Source organism: Chlorocebus sabaeus, chromosome 1, assembly GCF_047675955.1.
Source record: "Chlorocebus sabaeus isolate Y175 chromosome 1, mChlSab1.0.hap1, whole genome shotgun sequence".
Taxonomy (NCBI): domain Eukaryota; kingdom Metazoa; phylum Chordata; class Mammalia; order Primates; family Cercopithecidae; genus Chlorocebus; species Chlorocebus sabaeus.
Genome location: NC_132904.1, coordinates 58,266,169 through 58,291,347, shown reverse-complemented (window position 1 = coordinate 58,291,347; position 25,179 = coordinate 58,266,169). Strand labels below are relative to the sequence as shown.

The window sequence follows — 25,179 nt, the reverse complement described above, 5'->3', positions numbered from 1 at the left end:
AAAAAAAAAAAAAAAAAAAAGAAACTGACAAATGAAAAACCTCAAAAGTGCTGAACCTTCTTTCTGTCTGTCTATTTATATGTGTTATGTGTGTAATGTTTATATAAAAGGGCTCTGATTAATTGACTTAGAAAAATAAGCACTTAAATAAAATATTTTGTTAGAAAAATAGAAACTTTAATGCCTTTTTGTTCATGTGACTTTAGTAATCTTTTGGAAATAAAGACAGTTTTAAAGATTATTGGTAAAATAAAAATGTCTTCAAAATGTAGACATTTGGTCTAAAGGTCAGATATCAGATGTGCTAAATTCTTTAAGGTTGTAAACTGCTTCTTTGACTTTTGAAAATTGTTCAGTTTACCTACTTTGGAGCATTAGACTCTAGATAAGGCCTGGGGACATGTGGAGTTAGCCATCCCCATAGCTATGCTAGAAAGAGTCAGAGCTTATCTTCACTTCTGTCTGACATCCTAGGCCCCACACCTAGTACATAATTAAAATCTCTTACATGTCATGCTTTTCACCAAAAATGAAAGTTGCTAAGGGTCAACATTGTTACATGTGATTGAGACTACCGGAGAAATGGTTTTACATCCACAGTGTGTAAGGACAGTAGGATGTGTTTTGGTAAAAGATGATAAGTCGGCATGGAAATGTGGCTTTTGTTAAAGATAATGTAATTTTGTCTAGTTTAGAGGGATTTAAAGATTGTCTTATCCTAAAAGAGTATTGGGACGAAACTGAAGGTTTAAGCAAGTTGAAAAGGGTTTGTGAAGGCTTGGTCTTATGAGGAAAGTTCTGTGGGTATGAGTAACTTGGCAAACATTTGAAGGGAATTATTTAATTTTTTTCCATATGCTGAATATTAAAATAAAAGCACATTAATGCAGGGCCAGAATCTGGGCCTATGTGTCCGAATAACAGAGTTTTCTTAGAAAACTGATCTGCTGTTTAACAGAAAATTGTAAAGGGTTTTAAAAAATTTATAAAAATATTACCTTACGGTCAAACTAATTAAAACTGAATAGATTGATAAACTTTTATTTAGAAACTAGCTATAGCATTAAAGATGCAATAATGCAAACATGAAGCTTGGTTTTCTCTCCTTTTTTTCCAATAAATCAAGGTTTTTATTTTAATTTTTTAATTTTTCTATTTTTTGAGACAGTCTTGCTCTTTCCTGGATTTCTCTTTTGAAAAATATTTTTATGTAATATTAAAAGATAATGAAAGGTTTTTGTTTTCTCCTTTGGGTAAATGGCAGGGGAAAATGAGGAGGAGAGAGAAGAGACAGATTCAGCTGACCTCATGCTATCTTCACTGGGTTTTTGTTTGGAAAGCTAAGTCTATTCTATTAGAGCAAAGGTTTTCATCTTAAAAAAATTTTTTTTGAGTTACCACTTCAGATAAATGAACAATCTGTGATCCTATTTTGTGATATAGTGTTCGAAACCTTTGATATTTGATAAACTTTCCAAAATTAAATTATGAAGTATATCGTTTTCTGACCTTATCAATCCTTTTAGACATTAGGTCCTCTGAAGTCCAAAAATGATGTGTTTGGCTTATTTGGTATAAAAATCATATAGGAAGCATTGTCAAATATGAAATGGTGTTTGGCTGTCTTTGGGCTGTATTTATATAAATATGTTTTTAGTATTTTTCCAAAATTATGGGAAACTTCTATAATTCTGAAATGATTTAGGGTACATTATTAATAATTATAATTGTTACGTAAAATTGTTGTATGCCACAGAAGTAACCAAAATTTCTAGTCAATTGTAGCTTTAATAGTGGCTGTTGTAAGACTTTTGTCATCACCAGACATTTTGTCTGGCTTTGCTTCTTTTCAAAAGGCAGTTTATAGTCAGATATAGACTCTGAGTGCAGGCCTCTGATAACTTTAAAAATTCTGCAATTGGAATAGAGAAAAACTGAAACTTCTGGGACTCTCATGGAGAGCTGATGTGTTAAACATTGCTAATCCTTTTGTTTTCAGAGTTAAGGAAACATTTCTTTTGAGCTATTTACAACTTTTAGCAAGTGAGTAAAGTATACTCCTGAGAACAAAATTTGAAGCATATTGCTTTCTCTTTATGTGATTTCTATGGAATTTAGAAACTATTTGTGAGTATTCTCAACTTATGGCAGTATAGTTATTTGAATAAGTGCAATGAGAATCTGTTCCCTTTTGAAACAAGACACAATTGGAGAAACTGGTTATTTTACCAAGGCTTTGACTAAAATGACAGGCTTTCTTTAAGGAATCAAAGTTGACTTACAGAGCCAATAAAGCCCCTTGGGAAAGCTGGCCTCATACAGAGTTGAGGTCTCATAGTCCTTGTACAGAGTTCCTGACCAGTGGTAAGTAAAGAATGTCACTTTCTGACAGACCCAGGAGCCCCAAGTTATCTTGAGACCTTGAGGTGAGGAATTCACAGGTAATTTGTAGGCAAGATAAATCCATGGCTGGGCTTCAAGGCTTTTAAAAAGTACAACTTGAGATTCCTTGTAGAACAGTTTCAAAAGCCAATATTAAAAAAAGCCTATGTGAAAAATAATTGTTCTTGCTGCACTTTATGCAAATAATCAGGCCAAGTATGCTAAGACTAAAGTTTATTTTGTGAACAAATCAGTTCTATCATGATGTGTTTTGGATAAAAATAGGGACTGGAGAGAGAAAAATTATGCTTCAAAAAAACTATAGTACACCTGTGGTTAGTTGTTCTTCAGATTTTTTCTGCAGTTTGGACTAAATCTTAAATTCTTTGTGGGCTGCAAGTCCCCATTTTGAAAACTAGAGCTTTCAAAACTTTATTTTTCAAACTGGAAATCACACTCGTTATCTTAGTACTCATTATTTACCTTATAGTATGCCGTTCCCTTAAATGTGGAACTAAAATTATAGATGGCAATACTAATGCCTTTGTCATATAAGCCTTAGAATCCCAGCCAGGACTGTTTGAGTATGCTCAGACAGTTGCAAAGTGATTTCACTCCTCTCACCTTGGGGTCAACACCTACCCCCACTACACCCCTGGTCAGCAGAAAGAAATTAGAGGGGTCTTTGCCCTTTTTCCATCTTCATTAGCTGACACCTTAAGATTAAAGTGTTGTAAAATCCAAAGGGAGATATTGAAACTACCACTGCAAAATTGTAACTGAGACAGTCCCAATTCCATCTTGTTTCTAACCTCCAAGCTGTTCTTGTTCATTCCTGGGTATAGGCTGAACTAACTTTGGGAGGAACTTAACTTATAGTTTATAGTTTAAAACAAACATGATAACAGGCCTTTTCCAAGGCAAACCCCTTTCTTGCCTGGGGACTAAACTACCTTTGTAGGACTAACAGAATAGCCACAAGATTAGAAATTATGGTTCAGGAGTCATGCAGCTGAGGCTACAAGATTCTGACCCTATCTAAACTGCTCCTAAGATCAGTGCTTGAGATATTTTATAGACTCTGCACTTGATGGATCAGCTGGCACCACCCAGATGGATAAACTGGCTCATCTGATCTTGTGGTCCCCACCCAGGAACTGACTCACTGCAAGAAGACAGCTTCTACTCCCTGTGATTTCATCTCTGACCTGACCAATCAGCATTCCCAGCTCACTAACTTTTCCCCCACCCACCAAGTTATCCTTAAAATTCTGATCCATGAATGCTCAGGGAGACTGATTTGAGTAATAATAAAACTCTGGTCTCCTGACAAAAAAAAAAAAAAAAAAAAAAAGAGAGAAAAATATATGTGGCAGAGTTTGTGTAACTAGTTCTCCAAATTAACTTCCATGTAGAATAAAATATTTTTTAGTGAATAAATTTAAAAAGTGATAATTTGAAGCTTACATACATATTATTATAATGCAACAGTAACTGTAGCAATTGCTTGGAACTTAGATTAACATTTTTTTTTTGGTGAGGGTTATTGTATCACTAACATTGCCTAGAATTGTTGTACAAGGTGATAATAAAAATCAGATTGACTTTTAGTTAGTTTTATTACTATTTAAACATTTTTTTACAGACAATTCACCCCTTATTTCTGCAGCCGGGACAGGCTGCTCTTACCTCTCAACCCTGTTACCCACTGGTCCTCAGTATCTGCCTGAGATCCCAGGGAAGGTGCTTGGAATAGATCTGAGTATTCTGCCTGAGACAGGACTTGGAGGGACTCTGATGAGAGTCCAGGTGGAGTCCCTGAGGAGGTGTTGGTAGTGACCACAGTCAGTCTGGCAGGATTGAGGAAAGTGGTCCCAATCAATGTTTTGGGAGGCAGCTGAAGAAAAAAGATCCCAGCCTCTAAAAGAAGTATTGTCCGTAACCTCTACTGGAAGAAGGGGGTTGGATCTGCTGATATCACTGCAGAGAACCCTTAAATGCCTGCATCCCATTCTGCAGGAGCCTCTGTGAAGCAGTGTTTGGGGAGCCAGTTTAGGGGAGCACAGCAAAGTGTTCGATCAGGGGTTTAGTGATGATGGTAGGAAGCAATTATTGATTAAATCCCAAGCCAAGTTCTGATTCTATCTCTAGAATCCTGAATGTGAAATATCCTAGGAACTGGCTTTTTCTTGATATATATTAATTCTTACCCTCAGAGCAGGGTCTTAACCCCTCTCTGAATCCAATGTTTTGGGAGGCACTGGACAAAGACACAGCCTATCTCTAGTATCTTATGGAATGATGATCATATTAGGTGATCAGTTAAAATGACTTTTTCAGAGTCACCAGGATATTGAGGATAACAACAAATCAAAACACACCTCAAGCGGAAACAATAAGCCTTGTAAGCAATTGAATTTAGGAAAATTAACTCCTGATTTACACGTAACTAAAGTTGAGATGGTTCAGGGTGATAGAGGGGCAGAATTTGGATAGAATCAGCACAATCCTCTACAGTGACTTCATTCTGGAAATGGTGACTAGCTGTTTCCAACTTGGCTTATTCTCTTCATGTGGTGTTCTTTCCCCTCCCTGCTTTATTTCCTTCTATTATTAGTGAGATGAAATGCCTGCTGCAGAAATTATAAGGTCTTTCAAGGTCAAAGAAGGACTCTGACTCATGTATCCCATTTCCTCTCCCCTCCCTTCTATACCCAAGCTAGCACTGTGCTTTTATAAGTTTGTAAAAAAGAAAAGTTTACAAGTTTACAAGGTCATAAAAGAGGAAAAAAACCTTAAAAAATCTTAAAAAATATAAAACTTTGATTTATTTGTGTTTCTTGATGACTTTACCTTTACTAAGCACAATTATTTATCCTCTCCTTTCTCTTTCATTTGCTAGTTATTGGGAATTTTTAATTTATATTTTATTCTTTTGAGACAGGGTCTTACTCTGTTGCCCAGGCTGGGGTGCAGTGGTGAGATCTCTGCTCACTGCAACCTCTGCCTCCTGGGCTCAAGAGATCCTTCCATCTCAGCCTCCTGAGTAGCTAGGACTACAGGTATGCGCCACCATACCCAGCTAATTTTTGTTTTTTTTTTTGTAGAGATGGGGTCTCACTGTGTTGCCCAAGCTGGTCTCAGACTCCTGGGCTCAAGCAGTCCTCCCACCTCAGCCTCTCAAAGTGCTGAAATTACAGGTATGAGCCACTACACCTGGCCTGTTATTTAGAATTTATTGTGTGGCTAGGCCCATTTCTTGTCAGCTAGCTTTCATTATACCTCAACACCAACTATCTCTCTGATTGTGCCTCTGTGTGGTATTTCCCATTATCTGTGACCTTTCACTACTGGGTTTAAATTATTAAAAAGATCTCTCCAGCTTACCTCTTCCTGTGAGCCTGAACTCAAACATGTTCCTGACTGTACTATTTGCAAAGCATCTGATTTGTTTTTGCTTTGGGTCCTTTCTCTCATCCTCACTCATATATTTCTGCACCGCCAGAAATTGGTTCTTTTCTTTATTCCCTACTTACCTATTTTGGAAACCTTTGAATCAGATAAAAGTTGGGCAATAGGCACATCGGAGGAGATAATAGCTATAAACTGGATTCATTTGGAAGGAGACTTACTGATCATCCAGTCAAAGGGCTCTTAACTTTTGTTGTGCCTTTTGACCAAGACTGAGAAATCTTAATCTTCTGAGAATGCTTTTAAATGCATGAAAGAAGATACAAAGGAATACAAAGGAAGCCAATTATGTTGTTTTCAAAATATTTTTTTAAAATCTCCATTTGGTGACATCATAATATGTGCTGTTTAGAATTAGAATAATTGAGACTATTGTGGTTTGCCACCTACATACAAATGGAAGAAAATGCTACATTGCAGTAACAGGTGAATAAAAATAAAGACATATTTTTTTTTTCCCATTCAAGCTTATGGACCTCCTGAATTTTATTCATTGACCCCTTGGGTATCAGACCTCCAGATTAAGAACACCTGAGTTATTGTGCAGGTGAAGAAACTGAGGAAAGCCCTTGTGAAAAAAGTTGAGAGGCTTTATTCCTTGAAAGAGAAGAACTATATTTGAATTCCAGTACAGCTCAGTATATATCAAGTGACTACCTTCAACCCCACCCCAGGTTTCTTTCTTTTTTTCTTTTTTTTTTTGAGATGGAGTTTCACTCTGTTGCTCAGGCTGGAGTTCAGTGGCATGATCTTGGCTTACTGCAACCTCCGCCTCCCAGGTTTAAGCAATTCTCCCGTCTCAGCCTCCCGAGTAGCTGGGACTACAGGCACCTGCCACCATGCCCGGCTAAGTTTTTTGTATTTTTAGTGGAGACGGGGTTTCACCATGTTGGTCAGGCTGGTCTTGAACTCCTAACCTCAAATGATCCACCCGCCTCAGCCTCCCAAAGTGCTGGGATTACAGGCATGAACCACTGTGCCCGGCCTAGGTTTCTTTCATTCATTCAATATGTGTTGAAACTTACTATGCACCAACCATTGAATTAGCCGTTTGGAATGCACTGGATAACTGTTCTTATAAGGTGTATAATTTAGTGAGGAGTTAAACATTAAACAGATATGTAGAAGTGGTTACATGCTTAGAAAGGAACAATATGAATTTTTCTGGAATAGATAATGGAGGGCATTTAAAGTATGTGCAGTTTAGTAGGTCGTGGAAGGCTTCTCTGAGGAAGTGATGTCTAAGCTGGCACCTAAGGATAAATAGGAGTAGTCTAGATGAAAAAGTAGGGGAAGAGTGTTCTGAATGAAAGAAATGGCATGTTTGAAGGCCTAGAAGAAAAATCCTTTCTGGACTGAAGAAAAGTTCACTGTGGCTGGAGGAGTGAATGGAAAGGGGTGAGCATTGAGGCTGGAGTGAGACATGGATTCCATTGTGTATAAATATATACTGTAAATCATTTCAATGATTTTGAACTCTGTCTTAAAAGGTAGGGGGAAGCCCCTGTAGCATTTTAGGTAGAGAAATGACATGATCAATTTCCATTTTAAATATAGTCATAGGCCTCACAATACACCTTTCAGTCAATGATGACATATAACTTGATGGTCACATAAAATGATAATACTGTGGGCTGGCCAAGTGCGGTGGTTCATGCCTGTAATCCCAGCACTTTGGGAGGCCAAGGTGGGCAGATCACTAGACCCCAGGAGTTTGATAACAGTTTGGGCAACATGGTGAAACTCCATCTCTATAAGATAAAAAAAAAAATTAGCAGGGCATGGTGGCGTACACCTGCAATCCCAGCTACTCAGGAGGTTGAGGTGGGAGGGTCACCTGATCCCAAGAGGTAGTGGCTGCAATAAGCCATGATTGCATCACTGCACTGCACTCCAGCCTGGGTGACAGAGTGAGACCCTGTCACCAAAAAAAAAAAAAAAAAAATGTTGAGATGTGTTTAGATACACAAATATTTACCATTGTGTTATTTTGCCTACAGTATTTACTACATTAACATGCTATCCAGGTTTGTAGCCCACGAGCAATGGGCTATACCATATAGCCGACATATGTAGTAGGCTATACCATCTAGGTTTGTGTAAGTACACTGTATGAAGTTCAAACAACTACTAAATCACCTAATGACGCATTTCTCAGAACACATTCCTGTCACTAAGCAGCACACAATTGTGGGTCTCTTTAGCTTAGGTTGTGGAAAATGGAGAGAGGGAGCAAGAGCAGAGTCAGGAAAACCAGTTAGGAAGTTTTTGTTGTAGTGCAGATAAGAAGATGGTGACTTGGTAGGCGTAAGGATTCATTCATTCATTCATTCAACAAATGCTTACATAGTATTTTTAGGGTCCTGATAGGCAACAGATGACACACCTAAATTTTGTAAGATACGGACTGGATTTAGGAAAGCCAACAAAAACAATAGTGCAAGACCTCAGGCTAGCAGTATCAGAACCATTACCACCTTGAGGCTTGAAGGGGCAAGTGGGGGGAACAATTCCCTGGGGGAGGGTCACTGCATGGTGGGAGCGATGCAGGGGGAGGGAAGGAAGTGTGGGAAGGGACCTAGGGGAATCGGTAGCCAGAACTCACTCTCCTTTTTCCTTTTGATCTTTTGCTGGTACTTCCTTGTGGCCTCACCCACTCAGAAACCAGAGGGCAATGGAGCCCAGTTTCAGGGCACACAACAGGACACAAAAGGATGGAGAGTGTATCTGGGACACAAACAGAAAATATTTGCCACAAACAATTAAAAAAAAAAAAAAAACCGGCCAGGCATGTTGGATCACACCTGTAATCCCAGCACTTTGGGTGGCTGAGGCAGGCAGATCATGAGGTCAGGAGTTCAAGACCAGCCTGGCCAACATGGTGAAACCCTGTCTCTACTAAAAATACAAAAAGCTGGGCATGGTGGCACACCTCTGTAGTCTCAGCTAGTCAGGAGGCTGAGGCAGGAGAATCACCTGAACCCAGGAGGCGGAGGTTGCAGTGAGCGGAGATGGCACCACTTTACTCCAGCCTCCATCTCAAAACCATACCAATCCCCTACATTCATAGGGCTTATATTTTAGGAAAGTTCTCTTCAAACTTAGGTATGCACACCCGGGGGGTTCATGGGACTTTCTAGGAGATACGCCTGCATAGATAGTTTTACAGTAATTTCTTCCAGGTCCTCAACATCCATATATTTCTTTTCCAAAATTGATCTGCCCAAGAATATGTCTATAGTAGAAATAGCATTGTTGTTCTCCTTTCCCACCTCCCCTTACACATTGACCCTTCACTCATTTTAAAAAAGAAGGCTATTCCTCTTGCTCATTTTGAATCTTATGGTATATAGTCCTGAATAAAATATCCAAGGGGTAAAACAGAGGAACAAATCAAAATATTGGTGTATATGAAGCCTCCTTTTCCTTGCTTATACATAATTTCTGTTAAGAAAAAAAAAATGTGGCATTAGAAGTGGTATTTTTGTCTCTTCTACATCTTCTTGTGTGAAAAAGAAAAAAAAAGAAATGGTATTTTTGGCTCACGATAGACTATACTAAAACCAGATATATTGTAGTAAGGACAGCAAGAATAATAATTTTTGTTGAACGATTTCATCTCTTTTGACTCCTGACAATTGCTAAACCAAACCAACAAACAAAAACATCATTCCTAAAGGAAAGTTCTGTTAAGAAAATCATAGAGATTACTGTTAAGAAGTAGTGAAGGTGATACTAATTTAATTCATATGACACATTTTTGGCAACATCACTTACCCATAATTAGAATATTCAAGATTTATAAAAATCATGCTGGGAAGTATAATATACATTCTATAACATGTATCCTTTGCATTTTCATTACTTTCACAAATGAGAAAAAGCTTAATGAGTATTTTTGTTCACATAGGTCTAGTTGCATATTTCATATACTTTCAGTAATTAGAAGAAGAAATTTTATGTTTGCTTCTACCACTTTATTTTTATTTATTTATTTACTTAGAGACAGAGTCTGGCTCTGTTGCCCAGGCTGGAGTGCAGTGGTGCCATCTCCGCTCACTGAAACCTCCGCCTCCCAGGTTCAAGCAATTCTCCTGCCTCAGTCTCCCAAGTAGCTAGGATCACAGGCACCCATCACCATACCTGGCTAAGTTTTGTATTTTTAGTAGAGATGGGGTTTGGCCATGTTGGTCAGGCTGGTCTCGAACTCCTGACCTCAGGTGATCTGCCCACCTCAGCCTCCCAAAGCGTTGGGATTACAGGCGTAAGCCACTGCGCCTGGTCTGCTTCTACCACTTTAATGTTGCATGTAAGAGAAAATACAATATATATCGGAAGTAAGTTAACCATGTGCATTTATTCAAACTCATGGGAGAAACATTTTTTTTAAAAGCTTTATTGAACTAAATTCACATACCATAAGATTCTTTCATTAGCTTTTGATAAAGGTTTGGGTCCTATAAATATGCATTTATTTTTACCCTGACTAATGACTTACCTGTTACTCTTCAACCAATTTTCTTGTAATTTATTCATTCTTACCATCGATTTAAGAAATTCAGAGTAGCTTTATTTGAATATTTTGTTAATCCTATTGTAAAAACCCTTCTGTAACAATAATTAATACACATTTTAAGCCCCTGCACTTCTAAGCGGTCCAGTACCTTTACTTTTTGCTCTTAATCTCTACTAAATCCAGTCACATTTTAACACTGGGTATTTTATTCATTTAAGGATAAGTGAATGAATTAAAAAAAAAAACTTGCCCTGTTCTTGTCTTTAGAAGACGTATTTTAATAAAAAATGTACTCTTTCTGTTTAAGAATTATTTATCACAGATTTGTAAGATACTTTGTTTAGCTTAGTTCTATACTATAAAACTGAAATGGTAATTAAACCTGTAAGAAATCAGTTGAAATTTACATTTCAAATTTATACAGATATTTTGTGGCCTAAGTCATGTATGCAACTCTTATAACTGAAAAAGGGGTTGTGGACAGAATATGTCAAGGACTCCTATAAAATCAACACAAGATAAAAATGGGTGAAAAACTTGAGCAGGCACTTTATAAAAGTCAATATTCAAATAGCCAATAAAGGACAAAAATGTAAAATTTCATTATTAATTAAGGAAACGCATATTAAAACCATATTGAAATAGTACTATATACTCCAGAATGGCTAAATTTAAAAAGACTATCTGATAAAATTAAGTCTTGGTGAGTATGAGAAGCAACTGGAATTCTCATACATTTCTGATAAAGGCATAAATTGCAACATACACTTTGAAAGCTGGTTGGTACTCTTTACAGAAGTTGAAAATGTGTATGTTATGACCCAGAAATCCTACTCCTAGTATATACACACATGCCTAATGGAAATGTGTAAGTATGTGCACTAGAAGGTATGCAACAATGCTTATAGCAAAACTAAAACATTCCCAAGGTGGAAACAGCACACATGTTTGTTGGCAGAAAGGATAAATAATTGTCATTTGGTCATATAATGCATTATACAACAATGAAAATAAACTAATACAGCTCCACATAGTAACATGGATAAATCTTACCAACATAATGTTGAGTAAAGGAAGTAAGGTACAAAACGTACACATTGTATCATTCCGACTGCTTGTCTGAAAACAGAGCTAATCTATGTGTTAAACTGCTTTGGGGAGTGGAGAGAAGGTACAGTGATTAGAGGAGGGCATGAGGGATGAGTTCTAGGGTGTTGGCAACGCTCCGTAACTTGATCTGGATGCTGGTTACTGGAGTGTGTTTGCTTTGTCACAGATCATTGAGCTGTATACATAAAATCTGTATCCTCTTTTTAGTGTAACTGTTATATTTCAATAAAAAAGAAGTTAAAAAAGATTAGCCACATCTTTTATAGCTGTCCAGCTCATGGAGAGTTATCCTTTCTTTGAGTTTAATACTGACAAATAAAGGTACCCTGAAGATATCACCTCCTACTCCCCAGAACCTGTGAATGTTACTTCAGATGGCAAAAAGGACTTTGCAGATGTGATTAAATTAACAATCTTGAGACGAGGAGATTATCCTGGGTTATCCAGTGGGCCCAATGTAATCACAAGGGTCCTTATAAGAAGGAGTCAGTAGGGTCAAGCATTGGAATGAGGCATCGAAAAACTTGACTTCTCGTTGCTGGCTTTGAAGATGGAAGGGGGTCATGAGTCTAGGAATGTAGAAGCAGAAAAGGAAAAAAAAAAAAAAAGATTTTTTCCCGAGTGTCTTTAGAAGGTATGAAGCTCTGGCAATACCTTGTTTTTAATTCCGTAAGACTTTGACCTCTAGAACTGTAAGATGAATCTGTTGTTTCATTGTTTTTAGTCACCAAGGTTGTGATAATTTGTTATAGTAGGAGGAGGAAACTAACACAGTGGGTTACATATTGTGCCCATCAGAATACATCACATGTAATAGGTATTCTGTGAGTGTGTATTGAATGAATGGCCAAGCTTCCAACATGTCTGATTCTTAATTATGACGAAGGAATTTTAGAAATAAATAAAGGTGTTTTTGTCTGTGAGAATTCAAGACCGGTATTGTGTAGTGTGACCAGGCAATTTTTTTTGTCTCTCTCCTCTAATCTCCCAGACCTCAAGGACCTTTCCAGACCAAGGTCTGGAGGTGAAGTGAATAGAGCACAGGCTTTGAACTCATCAGACAACAAAGTTGAAGATGAGGATGTAGATAAAAATGTCATGATTAGGGCTTCTCCTTAGTCTATCAGAGGCATTCATTCGTCTGGAGGAGGTTAGAATTTTTTCCAAAAATATAAGACTAAGGCAATATTAGTCTTTTGACATCCAAATGGATTACACCATGCATCAACTTTAGGGTCATTCACAGAAATGTAGCGCATCATGGTCAGATAGAAGGAGGCTTAATTTTACAAAGGTGCCTTGAGTTTTATGTGGTTTGGATACTGAATTGAAACCCAGTGGACTGTCATAGGCCTACAATAGTAGAATGAGTTGACTCAACAATAAGGTAATGTGGACTGCTGGACCAACTTGCAGGCTGGAGGATGTGGCAATCAACTCAGGGTTCTGCAGACAGCAAATTTTTTCTTAACAGCCTTAGCAACTCAGGAACATTGTCCCTGTAGAAAGTACATGTGAATTAGCCAATTCAGCAGTGGTGTCCTGCAGAATGTTGAATAATTTGGTGCCCAAAGGACAGTTCCCCAGAGACCAGCAGATGGAGTTGCCACAACATAAAAACCAGCCTGAGGTTCCTTCTCTGTGCCAGGGGATTGCATAACCATAGTCTCTCCATCATACTTACTTGGGAGAGAAGCAGGGGAAGTAGAGGCTTTCTGAATGATCAAGCATTATTTTATCCAATAGAAATAATAATTTCTGAAGGCATATTTACATTGTGTCAGGTTAGACTAAATTAAAATTAGATTGAACTATTAGGTTTTTTTTTTTTTCCTCCTGCTAACCCGTAGGTAGGGGTTTGGAAGGGAGATCAGATTGTAGACTAAATAAAGAGAGTAAAATGTTTCTGTACATCATCTGAGGTGTAGTGTAAGACTTAGGATCATCCCCAATTGCCCTACTGCAAGGTCACTGAGATTTTTCCTTGGATAAGGTTGCCAGAAAAGGAAAGAGAATCACAGAAAAAGCAGGAGATCACAGAAGTGCATATCAATTTACCTTTTTCGCTTCCTCTCTCCTCTGTTTCTTATCCATGAGTTCATGTTTTGAGTATGGAAAGTTGGAGTGAATTTGAACTTAAATCCATAACCCTCTGTCTCCTACATAGATCCACCTTTCTCTTTGTTTTGACGAATGCTCTTCAAGCAGGAAAGTTTCCAATAAATACCTCCATTCAGTGAATGTTTACTAAAGGTTTGATAAATGTGAGGCCCTGTAATAAACACAGGATATATAAGAAGAGAAAGCTGGCCCTAGCCTGTATGCAGGGGTGCAGGGGTGCAGGGGAAATATGCATTTTTTCTTTATTTAAATTTTTTTTTTTTTGTACAGATAGAGTCTTGCTATGTTGCCCATGCTGGTCTCAAACTCCTGGCCTCAAGTGATCCTCCTGTCTCAGGCTTCCAAAGCACTGGAATTACAAGTGAGAGCCACTGTGTCCAGTGAATATTTAAACAAATAAATAATTTTTCTAAGTACTGTGGTTGAAGAAAAAGGAGCTGAGACTTTTTTTTGAGATGGGGTTTCACCATGTTGGCCAGGGTTGTCTCAAACTCCTGACCTCAAGTGAGCCACCTGCCTTGGCCTCCCAAAGTGCCGGGATTGCAGATGTGAGCCACCACACCTGGCTGAGACTAACTTTTATATCGCTTATATCTAGGCCCATGTCTGTGAAGATATCCCTGACATCTAATCAGTTATCGCTCAATTTTTGCCAAAATTTCCACCGTGCATTTCCATGTCACAAATTATATTTATTCTATCTTCTATTCACACATTTTTTTTTTTTTTTTTGAGATGGAGTCTTGCTCTGTTGCCCACACCGGAGTGCAGTGGCATAATCTCAGCTCACTGCAACCTGCACCTCCCAGTTCAAATGATTCTCCTGCCTCAGCCTCCTGAGTAGTTGGGATTACAGGCACCTGCCACCACGCTTGGCTAATTTTTGTATTTTTAGTAGAGATGGCGTGAGCCACTGCACTGGGCATGTTCGCATTCTTTCCAGCAGTTTTTGTACATCTTTGGAAGAATATCTATGTCCAAATTACTTTGTAAAGCTCTGGGTCCTGTCGTGGCAAAATTGTAGATATACAGGAAGTGTGGAATGAAAAACTGTCACACTCAAGCTGTGCAAAGATGTATGTTCAGGCCAGGCAGGGTGATTCATGCCTGTAATCCCAGCACTTTGGGAGGCTGAGGTGGGCAGATCACCTGAGGTCAGGAGTTCAAGACCAGCCTGACCAACATGGTGAAACCCTGTCTCTACTAAAAATACAAAAACTAGCTGGGCATAGTGGCATGGACCTGTAATCCCAGCTATTCGGGAGGCTGAGGCAGGAGAATCGCTTGAACCCAGGAGGCAGAGGTTGCAGTGAGCCGAGATTGCGCCACTGCACTCTAGCCTGTGTGACAGAGTGAGGCTCCATCTCAAAAAAAACAAGTTCAGAGATGTATGTTAAATGCAGTGCTATTTATGAGTGAAATTTAGGAGTATGTATATTATACATTGCCATGCATACAAAATTGTATGTTTTTCACTATGTGTCCATATGCCTAGAAGGATGAGTATAAAAATGTTCACCGAAGTTAATCTGGATGACAGGATTTTGGGTGTCTTTGATTTTCTTGTTTTTCCACATCTTTGACTTTTTTCAATAAATGTAGTATTGTAAAAACTAACAAAGCTTTTCAAAAATTTCATCAAAATTGCATTCATTTTCTTTCTCCTATTTAAAACTCTTAAACACCCACCTCATTTCACAGTGGTCCTCCACAGGGGCAATGCAAATGTTTCAGGGACATTTGACGATGTCTAGAGACATTTTTGTTGCCATAACTGTGAGTGGCGCTACTCACATTTAATGGATGGAGGCTAGAGGTGCTGCTAGACATCCTGTAACGCACAGAGTTTCCTACAATAAATTATCTGGCTCTAAATGTTAACTATGCCGCGGTTGGGAAATCTCAGACTTCATTATCCTCATAGGCTCTTTATCACCATCTGGTGGTGAGAGAACTGCCTGCAACTTCCATGTAGTTTTAGCCAGAAGCCAAACTAAGGCCTCAGAAAAAATATAAGAGGCCCTAAGAAGGGTAGCTATAGTTACAAAGGGAGGTAGAAAAAGAGCAAGTTAATTCATGGTTGAGAGGGTCTGTGGTGCTCTTACTAAGACCTGTAATTGTTCTTCACGCTGCCATTCTGTATCAACGAACGCTATATTCCATTTTCTTGCCGCACTGGGACTCCAGAGACTCAGAAGAAGGAAGTTAGATGCTGAGGCAGAAAAGGCTTTGGGGAAACTTTATGGATTTAATATGGATTTAATATGGTTGATATAAGGGGGTAATCTCTACTTGCATCCATAGGTGCCTCCCCAGTACATCCTACATGTATTGTAGGATGATAAAACTTTAGCTCTGCCAGGAACAATTCTAGATTACAGCATGCGGGACCTAGTCAAAGCTCCTTGTTTTGGCTTGATGTAACTATTACTTCCATTTCACTTCTCCTAAGAGATGCGTTTGCAAGGCCTAGGCTTCATTCCTTGACTCCATCCCTCATACCGCCAATTCGAAAGTCATGTAGAAGAAATATCTGTTTTTACTTGCTTATCAGTTTTACTTCTTTTATTTTCATCCACCAGTTTCTTGTTTTCTAATGATCACTTACTAATGAATTTCCCGTCTGGTAGCTGTGTCTCATGCTCCTCTCTGCTGCTCTCAACAGGGCTGTAGGCCATTTTCCTGCCTGCTTCTCACTTCTGAGAAATCTGCATTCTCTCACTCCTCAAAATGATGCTGCTTTCTTCACACAGATGTTGCGAAGAGGAGAATGTTGGATGCCTCTCATTTTTTTTTTGCACTACCTCTTTAGTATCCATCACCCCATTGCTCAAATCTATCTGGACATAGCAATATCTACCAATGCCTTGAAGTAGGTTGCAGGTTGATTTCCCGAAGAGCAGACGGTGGAACAGTGTGGAGGGCAAGATGTTTATTAGGGATCAATACCTGTGAAGAAAAGGGGCAAAAGTAGGATTTGGCAGAGAAAGAAATTGAGCCGTGATGCAGGCTTTACGAACCTTCCCTGAACCTGGTGGAGAGCTCTGTAGAGTGACGACCAACAAAAGCATCCTGTGTCAGGCTATAATGGCTGGGTCTTTCTTACTTTTCTGTCTCAGCCTCTGGATACAGGCTATCCCAGGAAGGGCATGACCTCAGGTGAAGGGCCTCTCTGCAATTGAGGCAGATTGGGAAGATCTGACAGCTGAAGCCTGGCTGCTTACTTCATTCCCCTCAGTTGGGCAGCAAGTCTTCTCTTGCAGGAGGTTCTGGGTGGCACAGTTCCATGTCTTCACAGAGGAGTGGATGAGAATTACAATGTAAACTACAAGATAAACATGATTGTTCCCATGTTTCAAAGGAAAATCGCCAAAGATACATAAACTATCAGGCAGGTTGTTCCTGGTTCACATCTTTTCCAATTTGGAATAAATGCAAATTCCTTGAATTTCATTAAAAATAACAATAACATTGGATAACTGTTGCCTCAGGAACCCACAACGATGCTCTCATTCTGTCCTGGCCTACTCACATATTTTCCCTCCATTCCTCACCCCTTTTCTAAGGTTTACATTTTAATTCTATTTTATTTTTAAAATGCTATTCAGAGAAAATAAAATATAGATACAGGAAACAATAAGGAAAGCACATTTATAAACACTGTTTCAGTCAAAATAAAGAACTTGGACTGGCCCAGCGTGGTGGGCCAGCGTGTAATCCCAGCACTTTGGGAGGCTGAGGCAGGCAGATCGCCTGAGGTCAGGAGTTTGAGACCAGCCTGGCCAACATGGCAAAATGCTCTTTGTACTAAAAATATAAAAATTAGCTGGGAGTGGTGGCAGGTGCCTGAAATCCCAGCTACTTGGGAGGCTGAGGCAGGAGAATCACTTGAGCCTGAGGTTGCAGTGAGCTGAGATTGCGCCACCGCACTGTAGCCTGGGTGACAGAGCAAGACTGTATCTCAAAAAATAAAAATAAAAAAAAAAAGAACTTAGATTCTCTTCTTCAGGACCTTACAATTAAGATGGAGTGTAGCAATAGCTACATTTCAGTATAATAACAATAATATTATTAATAAGTGCCATAATTACTTCTATTAACGCGACTTTTGCTGCGGTTATTGCTGCTTCTGCTGTTGTTGGCAATGCTACTACCTAATATTATTGGCACGTGTACCATGTTTCAGGTATATATATATATATATAATTTAAAGTTATTCTTAACACTTCACTGAGGTTGCACCATTTTATGTATGAAGGAAATGAAGCAGAGACAGGTTACTCATCCAAGGTCACACATGTAGTAAATAGTGGAGGCCCTTTGCACAGCTAATAGCCTAGCTTTTGCAGGCTGGCATTTTCTAACTCTAAACACTTGGCTTATACCTTCTTTTTCATCTTGAATTACCTTCTCCTTCTTGCTTCCTCTCTCTCTTTGTACCCTTTGACCTACACTTCTGCTTTCCTCCACCCACCATCCCAGCTTCTGGTAACAAACATTCTATTTTCTTTCTTTTTCTTTTTCTTTTTTTTTTTTTATGTTTTTGAGACAGTCTCCATGTGCCGCCCAGGCTGGAGTTCAGTGGTGCTATCTCCACTCACTGCAATCTCTGCCTCCCAGGTTCAAGTGATTCTCCTGTCTCTGCCTCCAAAGTAGCTGGGATTACAGGCACCCGCCACAACACCCCGCTAATTTTTGTATTTTCAGTAGAGATGGGGTTTCACTATGGTGCCCAGGCTGGTCTGCAACTCCTGACATCATGTGATCCGCCTGCCTCAGTCTCTCAAAGTTCTGGGATTACAGGCGTGAGCCACTGCACCTGACAACAAACGTTCTACTTTCTACTTCTATGATTTCAAATTTAGATTACACATTTAAGTAACTCACAACTTACTCATGTGATTTGATGTTGTTCTAGAATCCATCACCCTGCTTCCCTTTTCTACAGGCCTTGTGACTCATTCTTTCCCACTGTACTTCGTTCTCTGCCTTAACTGACTGGAATATCCCTAAATCTACTGAAGTGATCCCCAATTCCCATGTCTCTGTGTTTCCCACTTGCAATAACTCTGACCCATTCCACTGACCATGGGAGCCCTGTTCCTGCCAACCTTATAACTCTGGCTACCTCTAATCCTGTGAGCTGCACCTGGACCCTTTTTTTTTTTTTTTTTCTGGTTTCACAAAACAATATGTTAATAGATAATATTTTCATTTTGAATTACTTGTACCGTGATGATTAGTAGATCAGTAAATAAATTTGATAATTGGCCAGGTGCGGTGGCTCATGCCTGTAATCTCGGCATTTTGAGAGGCTGAGGCTGGAGGATCACGAGGTCAGGGGTTTGAGACCAGTCTGACCAACATGGTGAAACCCCATCTCTACTGAAAATACAAAAATTAGCCAGGCGTGATGGCGTGTGCCTGTAATCCCTGCTACTCAGGAGGCTGAGGCAGGAAAATCACTTGAACCTGGGAGGCAGAGGTTGCAGTGAGCTGAGATCGCACCACCACTGCATTCCAGCCTGGGCAACACAGTGAGATTCTGTCTCAAAATAAATAAATTTGATAATCATACAAACTTAGAACTAGAAAGACTGGTCTAATTTTTTTACAGAGTAAGGATTTTGAACACAGGTGTCTCCCCTTCTTGATGATCTCATCCCTCCTGACTCCTGAGGTCTCCTGCCCCAGTGCCATCCAACCCACTGACGTTGTAATCCTCTCCAATCCTAACCCCACCTTGATGGCAGTGCTAATGTCTCCACTTCTATCACAGAAATCCCCATCTCTACATAGTCATCTTTGCTTTATCCCAATTTACCTTTTTCCCATTTTTCTTTTGTGATCTCTTGAGAACGGCCTCTGAATCTCATTTAATAACCATGCAGCTTAAAATCCTGAGGAATTTATCAAAGACTTTTGAAATTTTATACACACTGATTTTGGTTTGAAAATCAAGGTTAACATGTATATGATACCTTGTTAAAAGATGTTGGGGGGCAGAGCAAGCTGGCCGAATAGGAACAGCTCCAACTCCCAGCGCGAGTGACACAGAAGACAGGTGATTTCTGCATTTTCAACTGAGGTACTGGGTTCATCTCACTAGGGAGTGCGGGACAGTCAGTGCTGGTCAGCTGCTGCAGCCAGACCAGCGAGAGCTGAAGCAGGGCGAGGCATCACCTCACCTGGGAAGCGTAAGGGAGAAGGGAATCCCTTTTCCTAGCCAGGGGAACTGAGACACACAACACCTGGAAAATCGGGTAACTCCCACCCCAATACAGCGCTCTACCAAGGATCTTAGCAAACGGGCACACCAGGAGATTATATCCCACACCTGACCCGGAGGGTCCCACGCCCACGGAGCCTCCCTCATTACTAGCACAGCAGTCTGCGATCTGGAGGTAAGGCAGCAGCGAGGCTGGGGGAGGGGCACCTGCCTTTGCTGAGGCTTAAGTAGATAAACAAAGCAGCTGGGAAGCTTGAACTGGGTGGTGCTCACAGCAGCTCAAGGAGTCCTACCTGTCTTTGTAGATTCCACCTCTGGGGACAGGGCACAGCTAAACAACAACAACAACAACAACAACAAAAAAGCAGCTGAAACCTCTGCAGACGCAAACGACTCTGTCTGACAGCTTTGAAGAGAGCAGTGGATCTCCCAACACGGAGGTTGAGATCTGAGAACGGACAGACTGCCTGCTCAAGTGGGTCCCTGACCCCTGAGTAGCCTAACTGGGAGACATCCCCCACTAGGGGCAGACTGACACCCCACACCTCACACGGTGGAGTACACCCCTGAGAGGAAGCTTCCAAAGCAAGAATCAGACAGGTACACTCGCTGTTCAGCAATATTCTATCTTCTGCAGCCTCTGCTGCTGATACCCAGGCAAACAGGGTCTGGAGTGGGCCTCAGGCAATCTCCAACAGACCTACAGCTGAGGGTCCTGACTGTTAGAAGGAAAACTAACAAACAGGAAGGACATCCACACCAAAACCCCATCAGTATGTCACCATCATCAAAGACCAGAGGCAGATGAAACCACAAAGATGGGGAAAAAGCAGGGCAGAAAAGCTGGAAATTCAAAAAATAAGAGCGCATCGCCCCCTGCAAAGGAATGCAGCTCATCGCCAGTAAATACTCCCAAAGGATGTTTTCAGAATCCAAATCAATGTCAGACTCTGTGACTTGCGGAGAGTTGTGGATACATCACAGACCCAGTTTTTCCAAAGTTGAATGAATTTCTCATGTAACTCTTCCTCACTCAATTCTTTACCCTTTACAGTTAAAGCAAACTTTCAGCTCCTTTCCAATACTTCTTTTTCAAAATCTGTGTTTATCTTATTCAGTCTTTCTTGACTTTTGTTTTTAAAACGAATGAGTTCATTGGCTTGTCTTTTGCTATCTGAAATAAGTTTTTTTTTAAGGGCTATTAGCTTATTTTCAAAATTTGCTTTCCAAATGTCTGACTGTAGCTGTGAGTTCCTCCATTAATTCTGCCTCATTCCTATCCTTGATACCCATTCTCATTCTTTGGCCAGAATTACTGGTCATGGTTGCTTCTTTGTCATCGAGCAAGCAGATCAATGGCCTCGATGCCTGCCACAAGTTATGGACAATTTTTCGGTTTCCTTCATTGTCGTCAGTGGCTGACATGAGGACCACAATGACTGTAGACACCTCCTTCAGGAAGTTGAGCTGCTGCTCATGTTCCTTTGCATCTCCATGAAGATTGGTGAAGGTCACATCATTGTCAAATCTGTCCTCATCTTCCCCTCCTGGACAGAACCAGTAGATTTCTACCACATCCCCCATCAAGAGGCAATCTTTCCTGCTTCCTCTGCAGTGTCAGTGAAAAAACACGTCATGTTTCCGTTTACTGAGAAGACAGTTCATAATCTGAGATTTGGAAGCAGAGAGGCTATTTCCAACTCTTATGAAGGACATAATTGAGGTAGAGACACAACACATCTGCTGATTCTTATAATGGTTCTTCCCTTTTGGTGATTTCCTTGCTTCTCGCCAACTTCTTGTAATTTGACAGAGAGACCAGAGAGAGAATTCAATCTGAGAAGTACAGGGATAAGGCACCAAAAGGGGGAGGGAAAGCTGACAAGTGGAAAGTTTGACCAAAATATATTGTCTGGCAAAATCATCTGCACAGTGAAAAATTGTCATCTGAATATCCATTGGGTGAATATGGGGGCTAGGCTTAGTGGATGAAGATTTAGTGGGACTATCACTGTCTTCAAAAATGTTTTCATATGGATCAAAAGCTTCATCTTCCTGATCTGAGGCATTTGGATGTACTTGGTGTTCTGTGTTTCTACCATCTTTGAAGACTAGGTATCTCAGCTCATAATTCATCATCAGTAGTTTCTGCAGGAAATAGAAGGGAAGCTCCTGTTCAGAGCTGGGCTGGGTGTTGTACACAGAAGTCTTATAGACTAGATGGAAATTAGCTTTGCTCAATTTTTTGGGGTAGTACTGTTCTAGACCTAGACGCTGGAGTAAGTCTAGGAAGGCTCCATTTTTTATCATCTCCCATTTGCTATTTTCATTGTCATGTGGTTCATGAGGCTGTTTCTTTCCATAGAAGAGACTTTGTTTGCTCACCTCTTCCATTTGCAAAGAAGAGATGGTGACTTCTTCTTCATAATCCCCATTAATGAGCAATCTCAATTCTTTCTCTAGTTTTCCCAATCGTGATCTGCTCCAGGTTTGGTGAGGACATGTGCAACTTCTTTGGACCATGATTGTCCCATGTGATGTCTCATTAATGACATGCGTTGTGTTTTCTCTTCTGAAAAAATAGCTGTGTCTCCAACTGTGGCTGTCAGACCTGTGAGAACTAGGAATGCCTGAGCCCTGTAGCTGCAAATATTCTTAAGCTCCTGGTATTTATTTTGGGCAGTTTGCATTTCATCTAGTAGGAAGCTTAACTCATCACACCCCAAGAGACTCTGAAAAGTATTGTTTACCACACGATATCCTGCAGCAGCTGCAATGGAAAGTAGCAAGAGTTGTGTCTGTCAGCTCTGCTTTTTGGAGATAATTCAAGAAGTAGCTGAGAGCCAAGCTGACCTCATAAATGGACTTTATTTGAGCTTCCTCCACTGTTTCTGGGGACTCCGATTTGACATTTACTTCCATGAGTTCATTCTGGGTTTCTTTTAAGATCTCAATTAATTGAGAAAACTGGGAAACATTCACCTGCTCTTGCTCTGAATCTGACTGGAAGATCCACTGCATGATGAAGTGAGCCTGAGGAAAGTTTGTCACTCTGTAGATGTGAGGATCCAGAAGGCTGCGCAAATGAGATTTAATATGTTTAGTTTTATAAATGGAAGAGTTTTTGCAAAAGTTGACGGTGTTTACTAGAAAATTCTGCAGATCCCAATCTGTGAGACATATATTGATCCAAGTGTCATAACTTTTTAGTTATTGACTCAACATTTTCATGAAATTTATCAGTTTTATAAGTTGCTCTTCAGGATCAGATACCTCCCAAGATTTTACATCCTCTAGAAAAACCCTGGCCTCCTTCCCAGCACTCAGTAACTCTTCCCCTTCCTGGATCTGGGAGTGATGCTAGTCAGAGCAGTGTGGCTGTCTTTCAGGAAGTTAGCCACTTGAAGAGGATCCTTAAAATTGCTTCTGTGGCTGGAGAGGATAATGTCCCGAATTGGCACCAATTGAAGCCCGTGGTCAATGACACACCAGGTTTGATTGCTGGCCAGGAGGCCAGCTTTCCACTGGACAAGGACATCTGCTTCTGGTGGGCCACCTGTTTAGGCCACAGATAGTTGGACCTCGGTTTGGAGATTTTGGGAAGTTTTGGTCTGAGTGGCTGTTTTCGAATGAGAGTCTGAAACATTCACATCTGCAGCAACTTTCACTCCAAAGCCACTGTAGCTGTCCCTTATGAAAATGTCCAGGGCCTCTGCAGACTACTGCGTCACTTCTGCCAACTGCTCTCTGCAATAACCCTCTGAAATGGCCTTCCACCAGTAGATTCCTCCCAGGTGCAGAGGGCCTTGGTTAACATGAGAGCCAAACCTGTGGAAGAAGTTTACAATCCTGTGCCTCAGCAAGGAGAATCTGTCTGGGTTTGCTGTCTGACTCAGAAGGTCTTCAATACATTTCAATTCCTGGAGAGCAGGCTTGGATAACTGCAGCTGATCAGTGGGAAAGTGGCAGGAGGCCAGGGGGATGTAGCTGAACTTGGCTGAGCAGAAATAAGAATGCTTAGAACTTGGTTGTTGGGTTTCCTTGGATTCTGAATGTTTGCTGTGATCCAAACCAGCTTCTAGACTAAACCCCCAACTTCTGTCCTTGGCTGAAGTAGTTAAACTAAAGCCCAGCTTCTCTACCGTCTGGGTAAACATGAATTCAGCCTGAGGAGATGTGAATTCCTTTGTTTTCATTTGTGTTCCTTGCTGAGGATCCGAAAGTAAAAACTCTTTGGGGACACTGAGCAACTCCTCTCTCTTCTTTGTCAGGCCCCTTTGGTGGTTGGCTTTGTAAATTCCCTGGAGGGCCAGCCCTCCAGATGCCCATCTCACCACATCTCTATCTGGGAGATTTTGCCTGTGGCACAGTGTCCACTCTATGAGGTTGAGTTGTCTGCAGGTTTTCCATGACTTCCCTTAGAGGCTCTTCAGGGGATGGCCAGTACTCTTCAGGGATGTCCATCACTTGTCTCAGCTCTGCTTCTCTTGTCCTCACTGCCTCTTCCTGTCTCTGCTTCCCTTCTGTCAGCAAGTCCCTCAGCTCCTGCAGTGCCTATTCTGCCTGCTTCTGCTTTCTCTTTGCCCTCTCCACCTGAGACTCCTGTAATGCTGAAAGACTTTTTGGGTGTGACAGGGTAAGCAGCTTCTCCAAGGCTCTTTTCTCCCATGGATGTTGTGTCTGGGATTTCAGCTTCTGGAGGTTGTTTTTTTCTAGGTGTTGTAAGGTCTGGACACAGGTCGCATCCAGGTGTTCCTGCAGCTTGGGTAACCAATACTCAACATCCAGGCCCACTTCTCTCAGCATCTCTTAGAGATCTTGCTCCTTTTGCCTCTGAGCAGAGGGTCATCAGGGGTGTGTTCTCCTGTGGCCATGGCTGCATACAAAACAGACACTCAGTTAGCTGACTGTTCTGACCTTAGGAAGTGTCAGCCACATGGCCAAAAGTGTAAGTATACTAGTATGCACATCTACAAGGCTTTCTCATTCCTCATTTAATTGTTTTAACAAAAATTTTTTAATACCCTTTTTTGTGTGCAAGCCATCATTAGGTATTCTCAATATGGATTGCTTTTGTGGTTTGCAACTTACTAGACTTATTTTGACACTTCCTTTTACATAGAATCAATTGCATGCAAAACATTAAGATGAGAGATGGAGTTTGAAAATATGCTTGAGTTTGGTAGCTTGCTGTTTTTTTTTCTTTTTTAAAGAATGATGGTACCAACAGATCATCTTTTCTTTACTAGTTTCTGTGAAATCTGTGTTGCCTGGTTTCCTTCCTGTCTCTGTGTCACTTCTTCCTAGGGCATTTCATAATATTTATTTGCTTTCCTGCCCTTTTAAATGT

The 25,179-nt window shown here is 40.4% G+C and overlaps 1 pseudogene; it reads right to left on the bottom strand.

The window, feature by feature from the left end:
• Positions 1-16,456: 16,456 nt before the first annotated feature.
• Positions 16,457-24,703, bottom strand: LOC103241265 (interferon-induced very large GTPase 1-like; annotated as a pseudogene).
• Positions 24,704-25,179: the final 476 nt, after the last annotated feature.